We start from the raw sequence: 6,775 nt of genomic DNA on the forward strand, positions 1-6,775 counted from the left end.
CCGAGCCCCCACGGCTCCACACGCCTGCCTCCCCCAGGCATCCTGTTTCCGCTTCAGCCCTATATCGACCTCCGGGAACAGGAGGCAGAGCAGCAGGATCCCAACCCTGCGGCCTGCATTCACCTCTCCGGCGGCCCCGTGGAGGCTCCCATACAGGCTTCAGGCCCCCTCTTTGTACCCGTGGCCCCCTCTGCAGGCTGCCATCCCCCAGGGTCGCTCATGCCTTTGTCCCCTCTCCTGGCCTCCTTGCTTACACCCACGGGGGACAAGAGACAGCCCCGCACCCCACTCAGAGCCTCAGCAGCCCCCCTGCCCCTGGACCTGGACAGGCATCTCCACTGCATCTGGCTGGCTCAGCCCCCTGCCCATCTGCCCATCCCCTCCACCCCCAGTCCTCTGGTCACGCTAGCACACTCCCCTCTTCATCCGCTCTCCTCTGGGCCTTCCCTTCCTCCTGCTCACTGCAAGGAGCAAGGGGCCCCTGTGGCTCTGTAGAAGAGGGTGTTTTCTGTGCCACATCCTCTCACTCTGGCCTGAACAGCAAAGGCGTCTTGCTCGGAGCACCGCTCCCTGCCCCTCCCCCGAGCCCCCGCTTCCTGAGGGCAGAGGTCCTTGCAGGCTTCCTGCCCACCTTCCTTCTGGCCAACATGCTTCTGGCCCCCCAAAAGAACCAAGCTATGGTCAGCCACTTCAGTGGGGCCCTCATGTTCCTGGAGGTCCTGTTCCGCCATGCTCCCGGATGACTCGTGCCCAAGGGGTCAGAGTTGACTGTCCAGGACAGATTCCTGCCAACTGGTGTTCTAGAAGGGGAGGCGGCCTCCTGCCCATCTCCCGGCAACCAGCTGGAGCCCAGCGCTCCAGGCATCGGTTCTGGAAACTACAAGGCACAGACCCCAGCCTATCTCTCTCCCAGGGAAGGACGGAGACCCTGTCCCCAAACCAGGTACGCTCACTGGAGCCAAGGTCCCATCACGTCCTGTCCCTGTTGGAGCCTGGCCCCTGCTGACGCCACGGAAGAGTCTGAGAGCCCCACTGCCCAGCGTCAGGGCTCCATCCGGGAGCCTCACCCTGCCTGTGTCACTGTGTCGTTGCTGGACGCAGGCAAGAGAGTCCCTTTCCCTGGAAACACACACACACGTGCGCATTTATCTCAGTCGCTTGGGACCTGGCTGCGCCCGGTGTCCTGGGAGAGCGCCCTGCCCCCGTAAGGAAATCTGCGTTCTGAGACTGACCAGTCCAGTGGGGGAGTCCCAGTCCCTGCCCAAGGCCATCCCAGGCTTTTCCCTGCCTCACCGGCCGCAGCTGCGGGAGTGGCACAGACACCGAAGGAAAAGTGTGTAAACCACCCCCTTTGTCTGTGCTCGGGGCTCAGACCTTGAGAGACGACTCTCGTCTGGGCCCGCTGGTGTGAAATAAACCTCGGGTCCTCCGAGGTCTCCGAGTGCCGCTTGGTTCTTTGGCCAGGATCCAAATACCCCCGCCCCATCCTCTCAGGACACGACCCCAGGCCCCAGGGACCCGTTTCTCCACACCCCTTGTCCTGGGACCTCAGGACAACAGTCTAGCTTCTGAACACAGTAATGGCTGTGGCTGTGATACACCAGCAGGACACACCTGCCGTGAACACAGAGAATGGGGGAGCTCTGGGTGGTGGGCATGCTTGGGATGCTGGCCTCGTAACACGGCGTCAATACAATTGCGTCCTGTATAACGCAGAATTGTTTCCCGGAGCAGGGCCTCCAACATCTCATTGGCCTCGCTGTTCCAACTCCTGACTCCTGATGCACTCACAAGTCATTGAAGGGCTCCCAGCCTAGTGCATGTGGCAGCAGAGGAGCATTTTGCAAAAATACAGTTATTATTACTCTTTTTAAAAAATATTTATTTACTGTAGAGAGAGATGAAGAGATAGCAGAGCAGGATAGGGACAGAGGGAGAAGGAGAGAAATTTCAAGCAGACTCCATGCTGAGCATGGACCCCAACATGGGGCTCCAACCCACAGCCCCGAGATCGTGACCTGGGCCGAAACCTAGAATCGTACGCTTAAAAGTCGGAACCAGCCAGGCACCCCTCAGTTATTATGACTCTGAAATTTCTATATGCATAAGACCAGATGTCACAAGTCTGAAGTATAATACCGATTCCTCACCCTGATAGTCGACTCCGATTTCCCATTGTAAGATCTGTATAAAATATTTCATAATACTTAGAATCTCAAGTGGCACTATTGAATAAAACAGTGTGATTTAAATAATTTTTCTATAATATAAAATGTGGATATTCGAGGGGAGGGGCAAGATGGCGGAGAAGTAGGAGACCGTGTTTCAACCGGTCCCCTGAGTGGAGCTAAATATCTCTCTGTGGGGCAGACGATGGCTTGTGGAGAGGTGCGGAGGTGTTGGAGTGTGCGGACTGGTATCTGAGGATAAGCAGAAGGGGGAGGGAGCCACCAGAAGGGACCCACTGGAAAGTAGTACCCCAATATGAAAGTGCCCTGTGCTTGGGGATTGGCATCAACTTGGGACTCTGGTTAACAGCGCTCAAGAAGAACAACGGGACTTAAGGGGTGACTGCTGGGATTGGGCAGCGACAGGCATGGACGTGAGCTCACAGTCCCAGGACGGCCACAGCCGGTGCTCACCCATGCCTGAGATGGCCCAGTACGGGCTCTAGTCAGTGGTCCCTGAGTCCACAGACATCCACTGCCTGCACCGCTGTAGAGGCTCAGGGCCCCAGCACGGATGTGGGCTTCCGATGACAGTGCCAGGAAGCGTAGCTGCCAGGACCACTCTCTCTCCTGGTTTTTGTGGCACGGGGTTACAGGGACAAGTGGGGGCCTTGGGTGACCACTGGGACGGTGACTGGGAGAGCACACCGCCTATGGGAGGTTGCGGTCTTCAAAGGAGTTTGCAGAGAGGGAGTCTATGTGTTCTGGACTATTCAGAGGGGAGCAGACTGAGGCTTCTTTCTGGGGCAAGGTCTGGGTGCAGACAGTGTACTTTGCTCTGAACATCTGAGAAAGCACAAAACACCACCAAAGAACAAAACCTCCAGAGAACAAAAGCCTGAAAAACTCCACAGAGCCCAGCCCCTTGGTAGGGGGCAGGGCGATTCAGCCCAAGCACGCCTGACTGAAAAACCACACGGCAGGCCCCGCCCCCAGAAGACAAGCCTGAAGAACAAGAGGACAGAACCACAAGGTCCCCACAAAACTGCAAAACACCAGCATCAGAGAAAAACAATGTATTAAGCTCCCCATGTTGCCCGAAAACCTGTGTATTTTGTAGATACAACTTTTCTCTCCCTCGTTTTTTATTTGTTCTTTTATTGTTTTTACCTACCTACCATTTCAACTAGATGTTTAATACAATGTATTCCATAAAAACTTAACTTGAACTTTTTTCATACATACACTTTTGTTTCTTGTATATATATATATATACATATATATATACATACATATATATATATATATAAAGATAAGATTCAAGAGAGTCCCTTTTCCTTATTCAATTTTACATATATATATTTACATACATATTACTATATTATATATATTATATATACATATGTTATATATGTATATGTATGCATATATACGTATATACATATATGTATATTATATATACACATGTATATTATATATGTATAAGTATATATAATATATATATATGCCAGTTTTAATTTCCCTGTATCTCTGGAAAGTTGAGTCCTTTAACAAGGATAACAAGACATAACCAGGAAGAACTGAAATAACCTTCCTCACCCAAATTGAGGGTTTATAACAACCTTTCCACCTTAATCTTCTGTTAGTGTCTCTGAGTGTTTGTTTTTGGTTTTGTACTATGTAAACCTTATTCTTGGGGTTCATTTTGGCTGGGTCTTTATTTTTTTGGCTTTTACTTTTATTGATCTTTTTCTTTGTTTTTGTTTATATAACTTATAAATCTTACTTTGGGGGCTCATTTTGGCTGGGTTTTTTTTCTTTTCTTCTCTTTCTCTCTTTTTTCCTTTGGTGGTGACTTCTGATTGCTCTGAAACTTACCAGAGTCACCTTGCCTGGACCGTGGTTGATATATTCAGCGACACATCCCCTCAACCACCTCTCTCCAAAATGACTAGGAGGAGGAACACCCAACAGAGGAAAAATTCAGAGACTGTGACCGCTGCCACAGAACAAATGGATATGACATAAACGGTATGTTGGAAATAGAATTCAGGGTAACAATTACCCAGACAATGGCTAGGTTGGAGAAGACCCTTAATGGCAACATAGAATGTCTAAGGGTGGAAGTGAGGACTGATCTGGCAATATTTTAAAATGCTATCAATGAGATCCGATCAATTCTAAGTATGCTAACAGTTAGGTTACTGAGGCAGAAGATCAAATTAGTGATCTAGAAGACAAACTGATAGAAAACAAGGATCAGGAGGAGGCCTGGAACAAACAGCTTAGAAGCCATGAAAACAGAATTAGGGAAATAAATGATGCCATGAAATGTTCCAATGTCAGAATTATTGGGACCCCTGAGCGGGTGGAGAGAGAGAGAAGGCTAGAAGACATAGTTGAACAAACGCTGGATGAAAATTTCCCTAATCTGGGGAATGAAACAAGTGTTTGTGTCCTAGAGTCAGGGAGGACACCCGCTAAGATCATTGAGGGTAGAAAGACCCCTAGGCACATGACTGTGAAATTCACGAATCATAAATTCAGAGAACATGTCTTAAGGGGAGCTAGAAGGAAGAGATTCCTTACATAGAGAGGAAGGACCATCAGAATAATGTCAGACATGTCCACAGAAACTTGGTAAATAAGAAAGGGCTGGCAAGACATATTCAGGGCACTAAATGAGAAGAACATGCAGCCAAGAATCCCACAAGCCTGACATTCAGAATGGATGGAGAGATAAAGAGCTTCCAAGACCTGCAGAGTCGAAAAGATTATGTGACCACCAAGCTGGCACTACAAGAATTATTAAGGGGGGGGAGGTTCTATAAAAGAAGCAAGACCCCAAGAGTGACATAGAACAGAAATTCACAGAGACAGTCTATAGAAACAAGGACTTCACAGGCAACAAGATGACAATAAAAATTATCTTCCAATAATCACTCTCAATGTGAATGGCCAAAATGCTCCCATAAAACAGCACAGGGTTGCAGACTGGATAAAATGACAGGACCTGTCCATATGCTGTCTACAAGAGACCTAAAGATATACCCAGACTGAAAGTGAAGGGATGGAGAAACATCTTTCATGCCAATGGGCCTCAAAAGAAAGCAGGAGTAGCAATTCTCATATCAGATAAGTTAGATTTTAAGCTAAAGACTGTAATCAGAGATGCAGAAGGACACTACATCATTCTTAAAGGGTCTATCCACCAAAGATCTAATAAACTGTAAATATTTATGCCCCAAAATGGGAGCAGCCAACTATTAAACAAAATAAAGAGTCATATTGATATGAATACGTTAATTGTAGGGAATCTTAACACACCACTCTCAGTAATAGACAGATCATCGAAGCAGAAAATCAATAAACAAAAGAGCTTTGAATGACACTTTGGACCAGATGGACCTCATAGATATATACAGAACACTCCACCTAAAACAAGAGAATACTCATTCTTCTCGAGCACACATGGAATTTTCTCCAGAATAGACCACATACTGGGTCACAAATCAGGTCTCCACTGACATCAAAAGATTGAGATTATTCCCTGTATATTCTCAGACCATAATGTTTTGAAACTGGAACTCAGCCACCAAAAAAAAAAAAAAAAAAAAAAAAAAATTTGGAAGGAATTCAAACACTTGGAAGCTGAAGACCAACCTGCTCAAGAATGTTTGGGTCAACCAGGAAATCAAAGAAGAACTTAAACAATTCATGGAAAACAATGAGAATGAAGACACATTGGCCCAAAACCTATGGGATACGGCAAAGGTGGTGATAAGGGGGAAATACAAAGCCATCCAAGCCTCACTAAAAAACTGAAAAATCCCAAACACACCGACTCTTTTACATTGTATACAACTAGAGAACCAACAACAAATTAAGCCAACCCCACACATGAGAAGGGAAATAATTAAGATTAGAGTAGAGATCAATGAGACAGAAACTAGAGATACAGTAGAATACATCAATGAAACTAGAAGTTCTGGTTCTTTGAAAGTATTAGTAAGATTGATAAACTGCTGGCCAAACAAACCAAAATAAAAGAGGAAGGACCCAAATTAATAAAATTATGAATGAAAGGGGTGAGATTATGACTAATACCAAGGAAATAGAAACAATCATCGGAATTATTATCAATAATAATAATAATAGCTATATGCCAATAAGTTAAGCAACCTAAAAGAAATGGACGCATTCCTGGAAACATATAAACTTCCAAGACTGAAACAGGAAGACTTGACAACCTGAATAGATCAATATGTAGTAAGGAGATTGAAGCAGTCATCAAAAACCTTCCAAAAACAAAGCCCAGGAGCTGCCGGATTCCCTGGGGAATTCTACTAAACATTCAAAGAAAAAATAATACCTATTCTCCTGAAGATGGTTCAAAAAATAGAAACAGAAGGAAAACTTCCAGACTCTTTCTATGAAGCCAGCATTACCTTCATCCCTAAAGCAGGCAAAGACCCCATCAAAAAGGAGAATTTCAGACCAATATCCCTGATGAATATGGATACCAAGATTCTCAACAAGATCCTAGCTAATAGGATCCAATAGTACATTAAAAAGATTATCCACCATGACCAGCTGGGATTTATCCC

Source organism: Mustela lutreola, chromosome 17 (assembly GCF_030435805.1).
Source record: "Mustela lutreola isolate mMusLut2 chromosome 17, mMusLut2.pri, whole genome shotgun sequence".
In the NCBI taxonomy this organism is placed as follows: Eukaryota; Metazoa; Chordata; class Mammalia; order Carnivora; family Mustelidae; genus Mustela; species Mustela lutreola.